This window comes from Anomaloglossus baeobatrachus, chromosome 5 (assembly GCF_048569485.1).
Source record: "Anomaloglossus baeobatrachus isolate aAnoBae1 chromosome 5, aAnoBae1.hap1, whole genome shotgun sequence".
Lineage (NCBI taxonomy): Eukaryota > Metazoa > Chordata > Amphibia > Anura > Aromobatidae > Anomaloglossus > Anomaloglossus baeobatrachus.
In genome coordinates, this window is record NC_134357.1 from 547,434,188 (window position 1) to 547,455,742 (window position 21,555).

At 50.9% G+C, this 21,555-nt stretch overlaps 1 protein-coding gene across 1 annotated transcript in view; it reads left to right on the forward strand.

Annotated features, from left to right (window-relative positions):
• The first annotated feature begins 915 nt into the window (after nt 1-915).
• Nucleotides 916-21,555, forward strand: part of LOC142312957 (uncharacterized) — a 210,455-nt gene continuing 189,815 nt past the window's right edge. The window contains 1 exon segment of the mRNA XM_075351946.1: nt 916-971. The gene's annotated coding sequence lies outside the window, so the exon portion shown is untranslated.

The window sequence follows — 21,555 nt, forward strand, 5'->3', positions numbered from 1 at the left end:
GGACGACGGATTGCAAGTAATGGACCTGTGTTGCTTCCGCTGGCCGACGCTGCGTTGCTTCCACCGGTCGGAAGGAACGCAGCATGTAACGTTTTTGAGCAGGGGAATCCTTAAGATTTTGCAGCTCATGCTCTCTGGCTCCCTGCACACGTAACCAGGGTACACATCAGGTTAGTAAGCAAAGCGCTTTGCCTAGTTACCCGATATTTACCCTGAGTACGTGTGCAAGGAGCCAGCGCTAAGCGGTGTACGCTGGTAACCAAGGTAAATATGGGGTAACCAAGCAAAGTGCTTTGCTTAGTTACCCGATATTTACCCTGGCTACGTGTGCAGGGAGCCCGGCACTTCCCCGCTCGGCTCCGCCCCCTCCCGCACTCCGCATGTACACACGCACACAGAGAAGAACACACACACTCACCCGTCCCCAGCCATGCAGTCTCCGTGGCACTGATGTCAGCTGATCACCCGGCAACCGGCTGCTGTGAACGATCGTTCACAATAGTCTGCCGCCGGTAACACTGTAAAGAAAAAAAACAAACAGATTCCGTTGTTTTGAACAATCTGTTGCATCCGTTGTGCCATATGCAACACATCCGCACACAACGCAATGCAACGGATGCCGTTCAACGCAAGTGTGAAAGTAGCCTTAAAAAATGCACTAGGCAAAAACGCTGTAAAAAAGCGCATTAAAATGTGGCAAAAAATGCATATAGAGGGAGCGTTTCTTTGGGACCAAAAATGTGCATCTTTCTGGTAATTACAACAGCGTTTGCACAGCCACAGCCCAAACCCCCCCTGACCCCACACATAACCTTCCCCTCACCCAGCACCTGACACCCAGCACAGCAGAGTCCTGCATACACTGAGGAGCTGATCATGTGACCCCTGACTCCTCCCCTCCATGTGACATCTTCACAGGTCCTGTAAGCACAGAGCAGCCATATATCTAGTGTGCGGCTCTGCAGGAGGAGGTATGTGGAGATTCCCCATTACTGGGGCAGGGGGCATTAACCCCTTCAGCTCTGAGACTTTCTTGGTGTTCTTCTCTCGCTGATTTCCATGAATCGTGAGGTTTTTGTTCCTTTTCCTCTGATAGATACAGACGCCCCAACTATGAGAGGCCGGAAGTGAGGAAAACGTCTGCCCTCAGTCCTCGGCCCCTTTCCTGCTCTCGGTCCCCGGCCCCTTTCCTGCTCTCGGTCCCCGGCCCCTTTCCCGCCCCCGGTCCCTTTCCCGCCCCCTTTCCTGCCCTCGGTCCCCGCCCCTTTCTGCCCTCGGTCCTCGGCCCCTTTCCTGCCCTCGGTCCTCGGCTCCTTTCTGCCCACGGTCCTCGGCTCCTTTCTGCCCACGGTCCTCGGCCCCTTTCTTGCCCTCGGTCCTCAGCCTCGGCCCGTTTCTTGCCCTCGGTCCCCGGCCCCTTTCTTGCCCTCGGTCCCCGGCCCCTTTCTTGCCCTCGGTCCCCGGCCCCTTTCTTGCCCTCGGTCCCCGGCCCCTTTCCTGCCCTCGGTCCTCGGCCCCTTTCTTGCCCTCGGTCCCCGGCCCCTTTCTTGCCCTCGGTCCCCGGCCCCTTTCCTGCCCTCGGTCCTCGGCCCCTTTCCTGCCCTCGGTCCTCGGCCCCTTTCCTGCCCTCGGTCCTCGGCCCCTTTCCTGCCCTCGGTCCTCGGCCCCTTTCCTGCCCTCGGTCCTCGGCCCCTTTCCTGCCCTCGGTCCTCGGCCCCTTTCCTGCCCTCGGTCCTCGGCCCCTTTCTGCCCTCGGTCCTCCGCCCCTTTCTTACCAGTCTCCAGTAGATGCTAGAGTATATGGGTTCCTTCCAGGTATAACGTCATTCAACAGGCCTCTATCACACAGGGGCAGAGAGTGAAGCATGATTGTAGTGGAAGGGAAAAAACATCGCCAGGCTCACTAACTAAGCCATTTCTGCCCACTAACCTGGAAGGAGCCCATGCATTCTAGGTTAAACCGTACCTGCTCTTACAGCCCCTCCTACTTTTGGTGTCGCTCATTAGCCTCATGCCTATTCACTGCTCCCCCCCAACTGAGTCTGAGATTGGTTGCAGTCAGATGTGCCCCCAGCCTGTGTGACACCGTCTGACTGCAACCAATCACAGACCTGGTCTGCAGGTCTATGGTACAGAAATAAATAAAAAATTACGTAGGGTACCCCCTTATTATGATACCCAGCACAGATAAAGCCCTCAGCTACAGGCTGCAGCCCCCAGATGTGTGCTTATCTTGGCTGTGTATCAAAATAAGAGGTACTCAATGCTTTTTCTTTTAATTATTTAAACAAATAATAATTTTTTTAAAAAAAAAAAGCGTGCGCGGTCCCCCCCCCCCAATTTTGTTACCCAGCCAAGATAAAGCCCACAGCTGGGTGCTGGTATTCTCAGTTTGGAGAGACTCAGCCTAAAAATATCCTGCAGCTACCCAAGATTGTCACATCCATTAGATGTGACAATCCCAGCACTTTACCCAGCTGTTCCCGAATTGCTCTGGTGCGGTGGCAATCTGGGTCATATCAGGGGTTAATCACAGCTCATATCTCCAACTAAGCCCTAGATTGGTAATGGCAGTCGTCTATGAGACAACTCCCATCACCAATCTGTAATAAGTGAAGTGAAATAAACGCAAACACCGAAAAAATCCTTTATTTGAAATAAAATACAAAAAGCCCCCTCTTTCAATACTTTATTAACCCCATAATCACACCCCTGCAGGTCGTAATCCACATGAGGTTCTACGTGATTCAGGTCTGTTACGTCTGCAGGTCACAGCGAGCGACCATAGAACAGGACTGCCCGCTGTGAGCTCCAGAGAATGAATGAGCCACACGATCAGCGGTCACTTCACTCAGGTGATTTCCGGTCACAGCTGGCGATACCTGTGACTGTAAATAGCCTGAGTGAGGTCATTGCTGAATGCGCGGTTCACTCATTCTCTCTACACTAGACCCGCAGACCAGGCCTGTGATTGGTTGCAGTCAGATGCTTGGGGCGCGTCTGTCTGCAACCAATCACAGATGAAAGCATTGAATCAGGGAGCGTCCTCTGTATCCAGGACGGTTGCAAACTGGACATTAGACTTGTTCATTCATGGTTGGAGCAGCTGGAATTTTCATGATAGATTCACTTCAAGGGGCTGTTGATAAGTCTTTGACTTTGTGATTTTTTTTTTTTGTTTCTATGATAACTAATATTACATCACATGAAAGCCTTATGTGTCATATATGTTTTCAAAATTTTGTGTTTGTTGCTTATGGCAACAGTGTTCTATGCACGCGGGAAAACAAAGTGGTGACGTCTAAAGCGGGCTTTACACGAGACGATAGATTGTGCGATATGTCGTTGGGGTCACGGTTTTCGTGACGCACATCCGGCATACCGCACGACGTGGTTTCGTGTGACACCTCCTAGCGACGTAGTATCGCTCACAAATCGTGAGTCGTGTACTCATCGCTAGGTTTCATATAATTGTTTAATTAAAATGGCGGCGGTTGTTAATCGTTTCCGTGGCATCACACGTTGCTCCATGTGACACCACGGGAAGAAGAAAGACATTACTGAACTTGAAAGGGTTCAGAGGCGGGCTACTAAAATAATAAATGGAGTGGGTGCATTACAATACACGGAAAGGTTATCAAAATTAGGTCTATTTACTCTAGAAAAGAGAAGTCTTAGGGGAGACCTAATAAATATGTACAAATATATCAGAGGGCCATATAGAGATCTCTCCCATGATCTGTTTGTACCAAGGACTATGACAAGAACAAGGGGGCATTCTCTTCGATTGGAGGAAAGAAAATTCCTACATCAGCATAGAAGAGGGTTCTTCACGGTAAGAGCAGTGAGGCTCTGGAACTCTCTTCCTGAGGAAGTGGTGATGGCCAACTCACTGAATGAATTTAAGAGAGGAATGGATGTTTTTCTTGATAGCAAAAGTATAGAAGGTTATAAATAGCATAATCTTACAGGTAGATAGAAGAGCGACCAAGATTATTAGAGGAATGGGTGGCCTGCAATACCAAGACAGGTTATTAAACTTGGGGTTATTTAGTTTGGAAAAACAAAGGCTTAGGGGGATCTAATCACAATGTATAAATATATGAGGGGACAGTACAGAGACCTTTCCAAAGATCTTTTTACACCTAGGCCTGCGACTGGAACACGGGGGCATCCGCTAAGTCTTGAGGAAAGAATGTTTAATCATAATCACAGACGAGGATTCTTTACTGTACGAGCAGTGAGACTATGGAACTCTCTGCCGCATGATGTTGTAATGAGTGATTCACTACTAACATTTAAGCAGAGCCTGGATGCTTTTCTTGAAAAATATAAAATTACCAGTTATGTATATTAGATTTTATGACAGGGTATTGATCCAGGGAACTAGTCTGATTGCCGGATGTGGAGTCAGGAAGGAATTTGTTTCCCCATTGGAGCTTGTTTGACACATTGGGGTTTTTTTGCCTTCCTCTGGATCAACATGTTAGGCTACGGGTTGAACTAGATGGACTTAGGCGGGCTTTGCACGTTGCGACATCGCAAGCCGATGCTGCGATGTCGCACGCGATAGTCCCCGCCCCCGTCGCAGGTACGATATCTTGTGATAGCTGCCGTAGCGAACATTATCGCTACGCCGGCTTCACATGCACTCACCTGCCCTGCGACCGTCGCTCTGGCCAGCGACCCGCCTCCTTATTAAGGGGGCGGGTCGTGCGGCGTCTCAGCGACGTCACACGCAAGGCGGCCAATAGGAGCGGATGGGCGGAGATGAGCAGTATGTAAACATCCTGCCCACCTCCTTCCTTCCGCATATCCTACGGGAGCTGCAGTGACGCCGGTAGGAGATGTTCCTCGCTCCTGCGGCTTCACACACAGCGATGTGTGCTGCCGCAGGAACGAGGAACAACATCGGACCGTCGCGTCAGCGTAATAATAGATTACGCCGACGCTGCACCGATGATACGATTACGACGCTTTTGCGCTCGTTAATCGTATCATCGAACCTTTACACACTACGAAGTCGCATGCGATGCCGGAAGTACGTCATTTTCAATTTGACCCCACCGACATCGCACCTGCGATGTCGTAGTGTGCAAAGCCCGCCTTAGAGTCTCCCTTCAACCTTAAAAACTATGAAACTATGAATATGTTAGGAGCGGGCAAGTGGAGGAGCCGCGGGAGTGTACAGCGGCGTCGGTGATTCAGTAAATATAGCGTGCCTGCTCCAATCCCCCTATCCCCACCACCATTTTTAAGTGCCAGCTAGATACCCTGGAACAATTCCAGGCTGGAATCTGGATTTTAACCCGGTTAGACCCGCAGATCCAGGGTATTTGCGAGTCCACCTGTCACTAGGTTGAAAAACCGTGGCAAAAGCGCTGAAAAGAATTGACATGTTTATTCTTTTCATAAAGCAGCAAAACCTGAGGTGGTTCATAAAACCGTCAGGAAAAAATCCTGACATGTTTGTGTGTGTGTGTGTGCATGAGATTTCAGAAATCTCATAGACTTTGCTGAGACTGCAAAAAGCAGCGCTTTATTATAATGGATTTGCATAAAACCAAGGCAAATCCGTAGCTAAAAAAATGCTGCAAAAACGCCCAGTGTGAACATAGCCCAAGGGTACCAAATTTCACACCTTTTCTGATGCCATGGCTGCTACGGATGCCTGGTTTTAGGCACAACCGAAATCCTTCTTTTTGCTAGGCTTAGGCGGCTTTCACACAACGTTTTTTTAACATGCGTCCTGAACGTTTTTTTAACGCAGAAATGGATCCAGTGCAAATGCGTTTTCATTTCAATGCATTTGCAATGGACTCGCGTTAGCATGCGTTCACCTGCGTTTGCGTGCGTTATAGTGAGGATCCAGCGACTTGCAGTTTTTTAACATCTTTCAAAAACGCTACTTGTAGCGTTTTTGAGCTGCGTCCAACTTCTGCATATTGCTGGATCCTGACTAAACAGCATGCAAACGCATGTGAACGCTGGCATGCTGATAGGCAGGATCCTGCTTGCTCTACTGAGCATGCACAGAAGCCAGCCTCCGTGATCAGTCCCTCTCTCCCCCTCCCTCTGTCTCTCCCCCTCCCTCTCCTCCACCTGAGCGCTGCGGACACTCGTAACCAAGGTAAATATCGGGTAACCACTTATCTTAGTTACCCGATGTTTACGTTGGTTACGTGTACAGGGAGCCCGGCTCCTAGCAGCTGCAGACGCTTGTAACCAAAGTAAATATCGGGTATCCAAGCAAGTATACCCGATGTTTACCTTGGTTACGAGCCTCGCAGCTGTCAGATGCCGGCTCCCAGTCTGGCACGTTTAGTTCCCCTCACTCCCGATCACATGACTCCAATGCCCGCCCCTAAACATCCAGTGACAGGATCCTGCAAAGTAACACATGCGTTTGCATGCATTTTTTGCTGTAAAAGCAGGATCCGCTTTTGCAGCAAAAAACCGTTCAGGACGCATGTTAAAAAGACGTAGTGTGAAAGCAGCCTTACAGGACTTGGAATACCGATGTAAGAAGTGTGTTGACATCAGTGGAGAGTATGTGGAATAAATGTAAAGTTTCATCCTATCTCATTTCTTTCTGGTGTGAGACTGTGACCGGGGTTATCTATGACGGCCGGTATGTCTCGCCCCGGTTGTGCTCACTCCATGATAGAAAGTAGATCCACTCTAGGGTTAATGCTGTTTCCCTACAGGCTGAAGGAAGGGTTAAATGGAAACAGGAACGAGGGCAGGTGTGCCGGGTGTGAGGGAGTGAACAGAACTCCCTGAGTCTCTGCTGGAGAGGCACATGTATATTGGTGTGGACTTTTGTTTGGACATTAAAACCGTGTGCTGTGAACCTTAATGCCTGGATCCCGTGTCTTCTGCTGCGCAGCCGACCGTGCTACCTCACATATGGTGGAGAATCGGCGGGCATGACAGCCGGTGAGGTGTAGCTTCCATCCCTGGTGACCCAGTAGCACATGTCCTGGATTCGAGCGGCTATACTACAGCCCAAACCCGGTGACGCCATGGAGGACATACTAAAGCAGCTGGCTCAGGCTACTGCACAGCAACAACAGATGAATACACACCTGATCCGGACGTTGGATCATCAGCAGCAACAGCACCAGCAATCCTTGCAAATGCAGGAAAAAAAACTCCAAGAACAGATGGATCAGGCCAATGCACGTCAGCAGCAATCCTTGCAATTGCAGGAAAAAAGGCACCAAGAACAGATGGTTCTCCTGGCCAAGTCGATCCGTGCCGGACCGGCAGCAACAGCCCCGGGACCGGGTGACGACGGCAGCGTCCGGAAAGCGGTGAGACAAGCGTTGCAAAAGATGACCCCGGGGGATGATGTGGAAGCGTTCCTGGCGGTGTTTGAGCGGGTGGCCGAGTGGGAAAAGCTGCCGACCCCGCAGTGGGCTGAGGTATTGTCGCCCTATCTGACGGGGGAACCCCAAAAAGCGTACCTGGACCTCTGTACCGAGGACGCCATTGACTATGTGACCCTGAAAGCCGAAATACTGGCTCGGTTGGGGGTGAATACCTATGTACGGGCTCAGCGGGTAAATCAGTGGTTCTTTGAGGAAGCCAAACCCGTACGCTCCCAGGCCTATGACTTGTTGCATCTTGTAAAAAAGTGGTTGCAGCCTGACACTCTGAGCCCGGCGCAAATGGTGGAAAGGGTAGTAGTGGATCGTTTTGTGCGCACTTTACCCGTCACCGTTCAACGGTGGGTGGGCCAGGGCGACCCAAGTACCCTGGATCAATTAGTGTCCCTGGTAGAGCGGCATGTGGCTACGCAGGACTTGATACGGGACACTGAGACTTTGCGTACAGCCCGTCGGTCCGGCCCCTCCAAGCCTAGGGCCAAGGACCCACCGCTGACAACGGTGCAGGAGTCCCCTACCGTCCCGTCGGAGGCCGCGGCCGCCGTTCCTGAGGTCCGGAAGGTTCTGTACCCTAAACGACAACCCGTCAAGGGGGTTTCCGTCCCCATTAGATGTTGGCGGTGCCAGCGGGTGGGACATATGGAAGCCCAGTGTCCACTCACCACGGAGCCCATGGATTGTGGGGTTACCCGGTGGGGTTCAATGTATGCTCAGGTGGTGTGTACCGCTGACCTGGTCTCCCCAGAGACGGAGCCCCACTTGTGCCAAATAAAGGTGAATGGATGTCCGGTTACAGGCTTGTTGGATTCCGGAAGCTTAGTGACCCTTGTGCGATCCACCTTGAGGGCTAAAGTAAAGGCCACAGGACGCACCGTGGGGGTGGTTTGCATACATGGGGACCGCTGCGACTATCCCACGGGGATTGTCACCATCACAGCACCTTGCGGTCAGGTGCAACATGAGGTGGGACTTCTTAACACTCTTCCTTATGACGTGATCCTAGGAAGGGATCTGCCCTATTTTTGGACTTTATGGAGGGGACCCCCTAAGTCCCCTCAGAGATTGGTCGGTCCGGGACCTGAGCCCTACAATCCTGACTCCGGGACACCTGCCGTAGGGGTCACCATGATAGGGACAGAGTGTGAACCCGATAGGTCACCCCTAGAGGTATTGGCAGGAGAGGCTGAGACGGTCGAGCCCATCCCGGAGTTGGAGGCGTCCCCGGATACGTTTGGGACAGCCCAACTCCAGGACCCTACGTTAATACATGCCCGGAGTCGGGTGACAGTAGTTGACGGGGTGGCACAGCTGCCCGGTGCCCAGGTAAGGTACCCCCATTTTGCTCTTAAGCAGGATTTACTCTACCGGGTAGATGAAATACGGGGCGTGGGGGTAGAACAGTTGGTGGTTCCCCAGCCGCATCGCCGGCGGGTCCTCGACTTGGCTCATAAACACCTGATGAGTGGCCACCTAGGGGTCAAGAAAACGCAGGAGCGAATATTGCAAAGGTTCTATTGGCCCGGGGTCTTTGGGGAGGTAAAACGGTTCTGCGAAACCTGCCCGGAGTGTCAGCTTACCGCACCCCTGACCCATTTTCGCAGTCCGTTGGTACCGTTACCCATTATAGAAGTCCCTTTTGAACGGATAGGGATGGATCTGGTGGGGCCCCTCGTAAAGTCCGCTCAAGGGCACCAACACATCCTAGTGATAGTTGACTATGCCACCCGGTATCCCGAGGCGATACCTCTCAGACATACAGCAGCAAAGCTTATAGCTCGGGAGTTGTTTGCTGTGTTCTGCCGGGTGGGGTTGCCCAAGGAGATCCTTACGGATCAGGGGACCCCATTCATGTCTAAAGTGACCAAAGAGCTATGCCAGCTACTCCAGATCAAGCAGTTGCGTACGTCTGTGTATCATCCTCAAACGGATGGTTTAGTCGAGCGTTTCAATAAAACCCTGAAAACCATGCTAAGAAGGGTGATCTCCAAAGACGGGAAAGACTGGGATATGATGCTTCCCTATTTGATGTTTGCCATACGAGAGGTGCCACAGGCATCCACGGGGTTTTCGCCTTTTGAATTGTTATACCGGCGACATCCCCGGGGATTGTTGGACCTGGCAAAAGAAACCTGGGAGCAGGAGCCCACCCCCCATAAAAGTGTGATTGAACACATTTTGGGTATGCAGAACCGCATAAGCGCGGTCATGCCAATTGTGAAGGAGCATTTACAGGAGACTCAGGCCGCGCAAAGCGGCCGCTACAATAGACAAGCCACCGTGCGGACCTTTAAACCCGGGGATCGGGTGTTGGTATTAATCCCCACGGCGGAGAGTAAATTCCTGGCTCAGTGGCAAGGCCCCTACGAGATAAAGGAAAGAGTCGGGGTGGTTAACTATAAAGTATTGCAGCCCGGTAGGCGGAAACCTGAACAAATATACCATGTCAACCTATTAAAACCCTGGCAGGAACGGGAAAGCCTGATGGCTGTTTTTTCCCCATCTCCCTCCTCTTCGGGTCGTTCACATCCGGCTCCAGCGACCTCCGGAGAGGACGAACCGGAAGTAAGGATTGGAGAAGCCCTCACCAAGCAACAGAGGCGAGAGGCCAGACGGCTGGTTCAGCAGAACCCCGATGTCTTCTCTGAGCTGCCCGGTAGGACCAGTCTGATACGACATGATATTGTCACCGAGCCCCACCTGAAGGTACGCCTGAAGTCATACCGGGTACCGGAGGCTCGACGACAAGCCATATCGGAGGAAGTAAAGACAATGTTACGCCTGGGGGTCATCGAAAAATCCCGAAGTGAATGGGCTAGTCCGATTGTCCTAATACCAAAACCCGATGGCTCCTTAAGGTTCTGCAATGACTTTAGGAGATTGAACGAAATATCCAAGTTCGATCTCTACCCCATGCCCCGGGTGGATGAGCTGATTGATAGGCTGGGACAGGCGCGATATTTCACCACGCTCGACCTGACCAAGGGGTACTGGCAGGTGCCACTGACGGAGTCCGCCAAGGAGAAAACCGCTTTTGTTACGCCGGAGGGTCTCTTCCACTATGTTGTCTTGCCTTTTGGGTTACATGGCGCTCCGGCCACGTTCCAGAGGTTGATGGACTTAGTGCTGGAACCCCACCAGGCGTATGCATCAGCGTACCTGGATGACATCATTATTTACAGCTCCGATTGGCAGACCCACTTGGAACAGGTACAAGCGGTGGTGGACGCGCTTCGAACAGCCGGATTGACAGCCAATCCCAAGAAATGTGCGTTGGGACTCACGGAAGCCCGCTACTTGGGCTACGTGATAGGCCAAGGAGTGATTAAGCCCCAAATTAACAAGGTTGAGGCGATCCAGAAGTGGCCTAGACCCCTGACCACGAAGCAGGTTAGGGCCTTCCTGGGTATCGTGGGGTACTACAGGAGGTTTGTAAAAGATTTTGCGGGACTATCAGCCCCCTTGACGGACCTTCTCAAAGGCAAGAAGTCCGTCATGGTGCGCTGGACTCCGCAGGCCGAGGACTCCTTCCGGGCCCTGAAGGAGGTCCTGTGCGGACAGCCCGTTCTGGTCAACCCTGATTTCCGGAAGGAGTTCATAGTACAGACTGACGCCTCGGAGGTCGGCCTGGGGGCAGTGCTGTCTCAGGTGGTCCAGGGGGAGGAACACCCCATCACCTTCTTAAGTAGGAAGCTCACCCCTCCCGAGCGGAATTATAGCGTAGTGGAGAAGGAGTGCCTGGCGATTAAGTGGGCCTTGGAGTCCCTACGCTATTACCTGCTGGGACGTCAGTTTCGCTTGGTGACGGATCACTCTCCACTGGTCTGGATGAGGTCCGCCAAGGAACGGAATGCCCGAGTTACCCGGTGGTTCCTTTCTCTGCAGAACTTCCGGTTTACGGTTGAACACCGGGCCGGTGGGTTGCAGGGCAACGCCGATGCCTTGTCCCGCGGCCCGTGTTTGATGGCAGGAGTTCAACCCCGCACGCTTGAACTGAGGGGGGGGGTATGTGAGACTGTGACCGGGGTTATTTATGACGGCCGGTATGTCTCGCCCCGGTTGTGCTCACTCCATGATAGAAAGTAGATCCACTCTAGGGTTAATGCTGTTTCCCTACAGGCTGAAGGAAGGGTTAAATGGAAACAGGAACGAGGGCAGGTGTGCCGGGTGTGAGGGAGTGAACAGAACTCCCTGAGTCTCTGCTGGAGAGGCACATGTATATTGGTGTGGACTTTTGTTTGGACATTAAAACCGTGTGCTGTGAACCTTAATGCCTGGATCCCGTGTCTTCTGCTGCGCAGCCGACCGTGCTACCTCACACTGGGTAAAGCCAAAGACTTAGCAGCAGCCCCTCGTACATAATTTCTTGATTTTTTTTGTGTGAGATAAGACACAATTTGCAATACACATCTGTAAAGCCTGCTTTACACGTTGCAATTTCGCATACGATGTCGTATGCGATTTGCAACGCCCCCATCATATGTGTGGCACTTTCAATTTGTTGAATGTGCCGCACAAACGATTAACCCCCGTCACACATACTTACCCGTCCATACGACCTCGAGGTGGGCGGCGAACGTCCACTTCCTGGAGTGGGAGGGACGTTCGGCGTCACGCGGCAGCCGGCCAATAGAAGCGGAGGGGTGCAGATGAGCGGGACGTAAACATCCCGCCCACCTCCTTCCTTCCACATTGCCGGCTTGAGCCGCAGGATGCAGGTAAGATCTGTTCATCGTTCCCGGGGTGTCACACACTGCGATGTGTGCTGCCTCTGGAACATTGAACAACCTGACGTGCAATTCGTCAGGATTCAACGACGTGTATGCGATGAACGTTTTAACGTTCAATCGCAATCGCATGTACCTGTCACACACTACAATGTACCTTACGATGCCGGATGTGCGTCACTTACGACGTGACCCCGCCGACACATTGTAAGATATATTGTAGCGTGTAAAGCGGGCTTAAGGCAGAATTCACATGCAGCGTAGATGCTGCAGTTTTTCTGCTGCTTTTTATCTGAATGTTCTCTGCAGGTGTCTGCATCAAACTACATAATAACAATCTCTTCGGGTTATTCCATTTTTACTGCATTTACTTGTGGAGGGTTTCTTCATGGCATTATTTCATGTTTTTGTTGCAGATTTGAAGCAGTGCTTTTTATGCATTTTTAATAAGTTTGAAAATTTTTGATTCTGCATTTGTAAAAAGGGGTTTTATACAAGCATCTTTTGACATATTTTTTTTTTTTACCGACTCCCCATAGAAGTCTGTAGTGGAAATCAAAGCCGCACAATTCAACAGCGTTTTTAGTCTTAGGGCGGCTTTGCACACTACGACATCGCAGGTGCGATGTCGGTGGGGTCAAATCGAAAGTGACGCACATCCGGCGTCACTTGCGATGTCATAGTGTGTAAATCCTAGATGATACGATGAACGAGCGCAAAAGCGTCGTTATCATATCATCGCTGCAGCCTCCGACATTTCCATAATGCCGGTGCAGCGACAGGTGCGATGTTGTTCCTTGCCCCTGCGGCAGCACACATCGCTGTGTATGAAGCCGCAGGAGCGAGGAACTTCACCTTACCTGCCGCCGGCTGCAATGAGAAGGACGGAGGTGGGCGGGATGTTTACATCCTGCTCATCTCCGCCCCTCCACTTCAATTGGCCGCCTGCCGTGTGACGTCGCTGTGACGCCGCACGACCCGCCCCCTTAGGAAGGAGGCGGGTCGCTGGCCAGAGGGACGTCGCACGGCAGGTATGTGCGTGTGAAACTGCCGTAGCGATAATAATCGCTACGGCAGCTTTCACTAGATATTGCACGTGCGACGGGGGCGGGACTATCGCTGCAGCATCGGTAACACATTGTTACCGATGTCGCAGCGTGCAAAGCCCGCCTTAAAGGGCTCAGAAGTTGTTATGAAATTACATCCACTTTCTTCAAACAGTTAAATGCAACAGATTTTCTGTACAAAACAGCGAATATCATTCCCATGCTACCATCCCCCCACACAGTATGATGTCCCCAGAGTATCACCATCCACCACACACAGTATAATGTTCCCACAGTACCGTGATCCTCGCCACACACAGTATAATGTTCCCACAGTACCGCTATCCCCCCCACACAGTATTATGGTCTTTCGCTCTCCCCCCGTCTTTCGCTCTCCCCCCGTCTTTCGCTCTCCCCCCGTCTTTCGCTCTCCCCCCCGTCTTTCGCTCTCCCCCCCGTCTTTCGCTCTCCCCCCCCCGTCTTTCGCTCTCCCCCCGTCTTTCGCTCTCCCCCCGTCTTTCGCTCTCCCCCCGTCTTTCGCTCTCCCCCCGTCTTTCGCTCTCCCCCCGTCTTTCGCTCCCCCCCGTCTTTCGCTCCCCCCCCGTCTTTCGCTCTCCCCCCGTCTTTCGCTCTCCCCCCGTCTTTCGCTCTCCCCCCGTCTTTCGCTCTCCCCCCGTCTTTCGCTCTCCCCCCGTCTTTCGCTCTCCCCCCGTCTTTCGCTCTCCCCCCCGTCTTTCGCTCTCCCCCCCCGTCTTTCGCTCCCCCCCCCCGTCTTTCGCTCTCCCCCCGTCTTTCGCTCTCCCCCCGTCTTTCGCTCTCCCCCCGTCTTTCGCTCTCCCCCCGTCTTTCGCTCTCCCCCCGTCTTTCGCTCTCCCCCCGTCTTTCGCTCTCCCCCCGTCTTTCGCTCGCACTCTCTCTCCCACCCCCGTCTTTCGCTCGCACTCTCTCTCCCACCCCCGTCTTTCGCTCGCGCTCTCTCTCCCACCCCCGTCTTTCGCTCGCGCTCTCTCTCCCACCCCCGTCTTTCGCTCGCGCTCTCTCTCCCACCCCCGTCTTTCGCTCGCGCTCTCTCTCCCACCCCCGTCTTTCGCTCGCGCTCTCTCTCCCACCCCCGTCTCGCTCGCGCGCTCTCCCCCACCCCCGTCTCGCTCGCGCGCTCTCCCCCACCCCCGTCTCGCTCGCGCGCTCTCCCCCACCCCGTCTCTCTCTCTCTCTCTCTCTCTCTCTCTCTCTCTCTCTCTCTCTCTCTCTCGCTTATCAAAATTCTCCATTCTGTGGCAAACTCTGTCCTCAGTGAAGACTTTCCAGTCATTGAGATAAAATCTTTTAAGTAGCAGCTCTCATCATCTATCTAGATCAGGGGTCTCAAACTCAGCTGGATGTATGGGCCGCACATAGAAAAATAAATTGAGGGGGGCCGTATTCTTCGCACATCCTTGTGCCCTGTAGACTGTCTCCCATTCTTGTGCCCTGTAGTATTGTGCCCATCCTTGTAATATTGTCCATACTTGTTACCTGTAGTATTGTGCTCATCCTTGTGCCTTGTAGTATTCTGACAATCCTTGTAGTATTGTGCCCATCCTTGTAGTATTGTCTATCCTTGTGCCTTGTAGTATTGTTCTCATCCTTGTATTATTTTGCCCATCCTTGTAGTATTGTCCATACGTGTGCCTTGTAGTATTGTGCCCATCCTTGTAGTATTGTGCCCATCCTTGTAGTATTGTGCCCATCCTTGTAATATTGTGTCTATAATGCCTATAAACTCAATTGCATAGAATAACACACATAGAAAACCTAAGTATTCGGCTAAAAATATTTTTTTATTGAAAAAACTTCATTAAAAATAGTGTTCAATACAAAAAGGCTGCTAATAAAAAGCCATAAGGCCCGTTTCACACGTCAGTGAAAAACACAGATGTTTTTCACTGGCGTGTAAAACACGCACATGTCCCTGCGTGTGCCGAAAATCACGGCACACGTGGGTTGTCTAAGTGCAATCCGGGCTCCGTTCTCCGTGGCCCGTGATTGCACTTAGAGATTCACTCACCTGTGCGCGCTCCCGCTGTCCGTGGTGCTGAATCCTCCCGCGGTGCAGCATCCGGCCGGCGGTGACCCCCGCAGCAGCTGCTTCCGGGTCGGCTGTGTTGCGCATAATGAATATGCGCGACAGTAATCAGCCGGCACAGAAGGAGCAGGGAGAACGGGCTGCAGAGGACATCGCTGGACGCCGTGTGAGTTAAAATGTTTTTTATTTTAAAAGCACGTTTTTTTCTGGCACGTGTTTCACGGACCACACCACTGCGTGGTCCGTGGAACATCAGTGATGCCAGAAAAAATGGACATGTCTCCGTGCAGCAATCACGCACACGCGGGTACGCTGCACGGAGACACGTGCAGTGACAAATCACTGACGTGTGAGCAAACCCATTCATTATAATGGGTCTGCGTATGTCAGTGATTCTGGTACGTTTAAAAAAAAAAGCACAAACGTACCAGAATCACTGACGTGTGAAAGGGGCCTAATATGGTGGAAGTTTACCGTAAATCATTCCAAATAGATTACACATATATAAACTGGCACCATCTATCATATATAAAGTATAGTACTAGTGCAGAAAATATATATATTTTAATTTGGATTCCTAAAAGTGTATACCAGTATATAAAAATATACAAAACAATAATAATAAATAACAATCACTGTGAGAAATCAAACTGCAAAGTGCAAGTTATTCTTAATAGGAAAAATAGCCAGTGCTAAATTAATGGTAATTAAAACCAATTCAAAAGTGCATAGTGCATGTATTATGATGAAACAGAGTTACACTTCTAGGAATAAGCTGACCACCAGACCCGGCCACTACAACATATGTTTCAAAAGAATCTTCTTCAGGAGATGAGGGTTTGGTTTTTTGTTTTTTTTAGCAGCCTTTTTGTATTGAACACTATATTTAATGAAGTTTTTTCAATAAAAATGTATTTTTAGCTGAATAATTAGGTTATTTATGTGTGGTATTTTGTGCCCTTCCTTGTAGTATTGTGTTCATCATTGTGCCCTGTAGTATTGTGCTCATCCTTGTAGTATTGTGCCCATCCTTGTAGTATTGTGCTCATCCTTGTAGTATTGTGCTCATCCTTGTGGTATTGTGCCCATCATTGTGCCCTATAGTATTGTGCTCATCCTTGTGGTATTGTGCTCATCCTTGTGGTATTGTGCTCATCCTTGTGCCTTCATCCTTGTCCCCTATTATGCCGCTCTTCACAAACGCAAAATAAAAAAAAAGTCTCCTCACCTGTCCTCTGTTCCCTCCTATTAGGCTGTGTGCTGATCAGTGTTTGCAGCGTTTTGGAGGCAGTATGTTTCAGATGCGTCCAGAGCGCTGGGTTGTACAGTACAAGCAGAGTGGATGGGATTTCTAGAAATCCCATCCACTGTGCGTGTGCAGCCCACAGGAAACACTGACCTGCGGTGCAGCTTCAGAGTCGCAAGTGTCCTCCGTACTGAGCATACAGCGAAGAGACCATAGCTGTTCGAACCCAGATCGTGAGCATGAGCAGCAGCAGTCTCCTGTATTCTCCTGCGGAGGAGACTTGCGGCCCCGCAGTGAGGACCCGCCGTGTCTAGGACACAGCGGGCCCTGATCGTGGGCACATACCTGCTTTTTGCGGCCTGGAGACCCCGTTATGATCGCAGCTTTTGCGGTGCCACGCAGAGGAGCTCTGAGCTCTATACCAATGGCTGCCGCCGGCCAATCAGATGCAAGGAGGTGGCGTCATACAGTGACATCACCTCCTTGCATCTTATTGGCCGCATCATCCATTAGTATAGTGCTCAGAGCTCCTCTGCGCAGCACCGCAAATGATTCAACTGTACTATAAAACCCTGCCTGCCGGCGCCGGCTCCCTGCCTAGAGCTGCGTTCGTCACGGGGTCTGCGGGCCGCAAAAAGCAGCCTCAGGGGCTGTATGCGGCCCCTGAGTCGCATGTTTGAGACCTCTGATCTAGATAAAAGGGAGGTGAGCTCTGTCTCTAGGTCCTCCTCCTCCCTCTAGCGCATCCCTCATCCGGTCTACATAGAATTCTATCCATAGCAGCTCTGATTTCCTATCTCAGTAATGGGAAAGTTTTCACTGAATACAGACTTTACCTCAGAATTGAGAATTTTGTTATTGTCTAATCAATTTTGGCAGAGAAAGAAGCAGATTTGTCTGATTAGATATATTACAAAGTTTCTTATTTTCAGGTATACTATTGATTTATGAAATAAAAATTAAAACGGCGGTAACTTAAACAACTCATTGTAACTCCAAGTCAGTCACACTTCTGTAAAATCAACCTGTCCAGTTTTGAAGCAACACTGATTGTGAATCAATTTCTCTTGCTGTTGTGCAAATGGAACAGACAACATGTAGAAATGATCGGATATTAGCAAGACAACCCCTATAAAGGAGTGATTCTGCAGGTGGTGACCACAGACCATTTCTCTGTTCTCATCCTTTTTGGCGGCTGTTTTGGTCACTTTTGCATTTTGTCATTGCTCTCACCCCTAGAGGTAGCATGAGGTGGTGTCTACAACCCACAGAAGTGGCTCAGGTAGTGCAGCTCATCCATGATGGCACATCAATGTGAGCTGTGAAAAGAAGGTTAGTGGTGTCTGTCAGCACAGTGTCCAGAGCACACTAGGAGACATGGAGGGGGCCATAAGGGGGACAACAACCTAGGACCGCTACCTCCTTTGTGCAACAGGCGGAGCAGTGCCAGAGCCCTGCAAAATAACCTCCAGCAAGCCACTGATATCCATGTGTCTGCTCAAACTGTCAGAAACACACTCCATGAGTGTGTTGCGCTTACAGTCCAACACCGTGCAGGGTGATTGGCATTGGTCAGAGAACACTAAGGGGTACTTTACACGTTGCGACGTCGCTAGCATTTGCTAGCGATGTCCAGCGCGATAGTGCCTGCCCCCGTCGTATGTGTGATATCTGGTGAATGCTGCCATAGCGAACATTATCGCTACAGCAGCTTCTCACGCACATACCTGGTTGGCGACGTTGCTGTGACCGCCGAACAATCCCTCCTTCAAGGGGGAGGTGCGTTCGGCGTCACCGCGACGTCACTAAGCGGCCGGCCAATAGAAGCGGAGGGGCGGATATGAGCGGGACGTAACATCCCGCCCACCTCCTTCCTTCCACATTGCCGATGGAGGCAGGTAAGGAGATGTTTGTCGTTCCTGCGGCTTCACACACAGCGATGTGTGACGCCGCAGGAGCGAAAAACAACATTGTATCTCCTGATGGAGCGACATTATGGAAATGAACGACGTTACACAGATCAGCGATTTTTAACGCTTCTGTGCTCGTTCATCGTCGCACCTAGGATTTACACGTTGCGATGTCGCTACCGGCGCAGGATGTGCGTCACTAACGACGTGACCCCGACAATATATCGGTAGCGATGTGTGTAAAGCCCGCCTAAGATTGGTAGATTCGACATTGGCACCTAGTGCTCTTCACGAAGGAGAGCAGGTTCACTGTGAGCACATGTGACAGAAGTAACATTAGTAAGAGTCTGGAGATGCTGTCGAGAACATTCGGCTGCCTGCAACATCCTACAGCTTAATTAGTTTGACAGTGGGTCAGAAATGGTGTGGGGAGGCAGCTCTCCATGTGCTAGCCAGAGGTACCCTGACTGCCATTAGGTACTGGGATGAGATCCTCAGACCCATTGTGACAACATATGCAGGTGCAGTAGGCCCTGAGATCCTTCTGATGTATGACAATGCTAGGCCTCTCATTGCTCTAGAGTGTCAGCAGTTCCTGGATGATGAAGGCATTGATGCTATGGACTAGCCTTCTTGTTCCCCAGAACTGAATCCAATCGAGCACATCTGGGACTTCATGTCTCATTCCATCTACCAACACCGCGTTGCACAACAGACTGGCCGGGAGTTGACTGATGCTTTAATCCAGGTCTGGGAGGAGATACCTCAGGAGAACATCCGCCTTCTCATCAGGAGCATGCCCAGGCATTGTAGAGAGGGTATAAAGGCATGTGAAGGCCGCCACACACTACTGAGCTTCATTTCCTTGACTCAAAGCATTTCCTCTGAAGTGGGATCAGCCTGTAATTTGATTTTCCACTTTGATTTTGAGTATCATTCTAAATCCAGACCTCCATGGGGTATTAATTTTGATTTACATTGATAGGTTTTATGTTCTATTGTGCTCAATGAATTCCACTACGTAATGAATAAAGATTTGCAACTGGAATATTTTATTCATTGAGATCTAGAATGTGGTATTTTAGTGTTTCCTTTATTTTTTTAAGCAGTGTATATGCAATATGTCTTCTCTCTTTCTCTCCATCAAGAATTGAGAATGTTCTTTCTTTCTTGCTAAAACTGTGATCTTTATTTTTCAGTTCTAAACTTTTTTTAGACCTTTTTCAGAAATCCTCATTAGTGCGATCATACAACATACAAACCTATGTTGCTGACGTAATCTACTGCGTTATTGTAGTACAGAGTATTATCCCTCCTGTCAGTGTAATACTAACGGGCCCATACACTGGAGATATCTGTTGGCTGAACAATCATTAATCTGACGGCTTCTCACCTAACTGCCCATACACATAACCGTTCTACTCGGCCAGGATTTCTCATGGTTCCTATGAGACAGTAGTTGGCAGACTCCTGTAGTGGAAGATTATCTCCAACTAGAACTGTGGCGCCCCTGACCTGGTCAGGCACCACTGAGTACTGCACCCATGCTGGGGACAGTACAATACAGGTAATCCAGAAGGCTGACCGAGGTGTGACTACACAGGCGCATAGTGATCAGGTCTCACACATGTACCTATGAGAGGACCCCTGGGGATCCCAGGAGGGGGAAAAGCCTTCGCCTCCACTGGAATAGTGGAGGGGGCCAAAAGCCTCCATCTCCTCTCAAGGGGTGTGGTAAGAGAATCTGGTTGCTAGGTGGCGTAGGCAGGCACAAAAGGGAAAAGAGAAGGAGGAGTAAACAGTCTGCAGCAGAGTGTGGAGGAGTGAGGAGCAGGAAAGTGAAGCTCTGACAGGAGCAGCAGTGAAGGTCCCAGATGTGAGCCGGTTCAGAGCAGAGTCCAGGGAGCTCCGAGGAGAGCTGACCCCTTCCCCTGGGCTGCTGTAGTCTGACAGCGTCCGCGCAGTGGCTACCGACGGGGGAGAACGGTCACCTAGGAGGGCTACCCGAAACCCATCTCCAGCTAGAGAGAGAGCACAGAGTGGGAAGTAAGGAGACTGCTAGGGAGAACCAGGCCCAAACGGGCGGCAGATCCCGGAGCGGGGATAGATCCACCTTTCCCTGCTAAACCTGCCGGTGTGGGGCCCTCAAAGCCCACACCACAACACCTAAAAGCCGCAGCCACGTAGCCACAGTTAGGGCCCATAGTTCACAGGAGGCAAGCAGCTGGAGTGATCTGGCCCAGGCAACAAGCAAACGGCAATCGAAGGGGAGAGAGGCTTCAGCAACTTCCCTGGGTGACCCCCATAGGGACTAAAAGTCGGGGTTACCCCAAATCACCAAGGGCTAAGGAAGGCGAGTTGGTAGTCACCATCAGAAGTCAGCCTGAAGGATACCTGGTTCCCGCCTGGTTCATCCCAGCTACGCCCGGGTTACTCACCCTGCCACCTGAAGTGAGTAAAACCCCTGAAAGACATCCTGCGTGTGTGGAGTTATTCTGCGCCTTGTGGTACTACGCACCTACATAGGGCCCTGGGGCTTGCCTCACTCTCAGGAGGCTATTCCAACTAACTGCACTCACCATCAGCCCCAGGCGTCCCTCAACCTGCAGTGGCGGTCCCCACTGACCGCAATACTGAGAGTGGCGTCACGACAAATAGAAGATTCCCTACCTGTGACGAGATCCAGCCGAGTGGAGTCCCTGAAGGTAATGCACCGACACAACACCCGTGGGGCTTCACAGAACAAACAAATTGGCTTCTGAAATTTGGTATGCCAGATCCTTCTATCATCTGACATCATCTTTCTTTAGGCCACCACACATGTTATATAGTCAACCAATTCCAACTGAAATCAGCGGTTTCAGGAAACTTTAGTCTATTCTGTACGGGAACCTTCAAAGGTAAATAGAATGTTGTAAGATAATAAAATTACCACAGCATTGTCAGCTCACATGAGATAAACAGGTAAAACACTGAAAATACTGCAGCCGACCCAGCCAGTTCATGTACAGACTAGACATTGGGACTAAACTATGGTAACTCGGACCTATGCTGACTGAACGGCCATCAAGTGCTTCATGTTCCTTCTAAGGAACAGGAGGGAAGGGCAGAGAGGAATATACCTACAGAAAGGAAAAAGTGCTGAGATAGCAGGGTTCCCAGAGTGAGTTAAA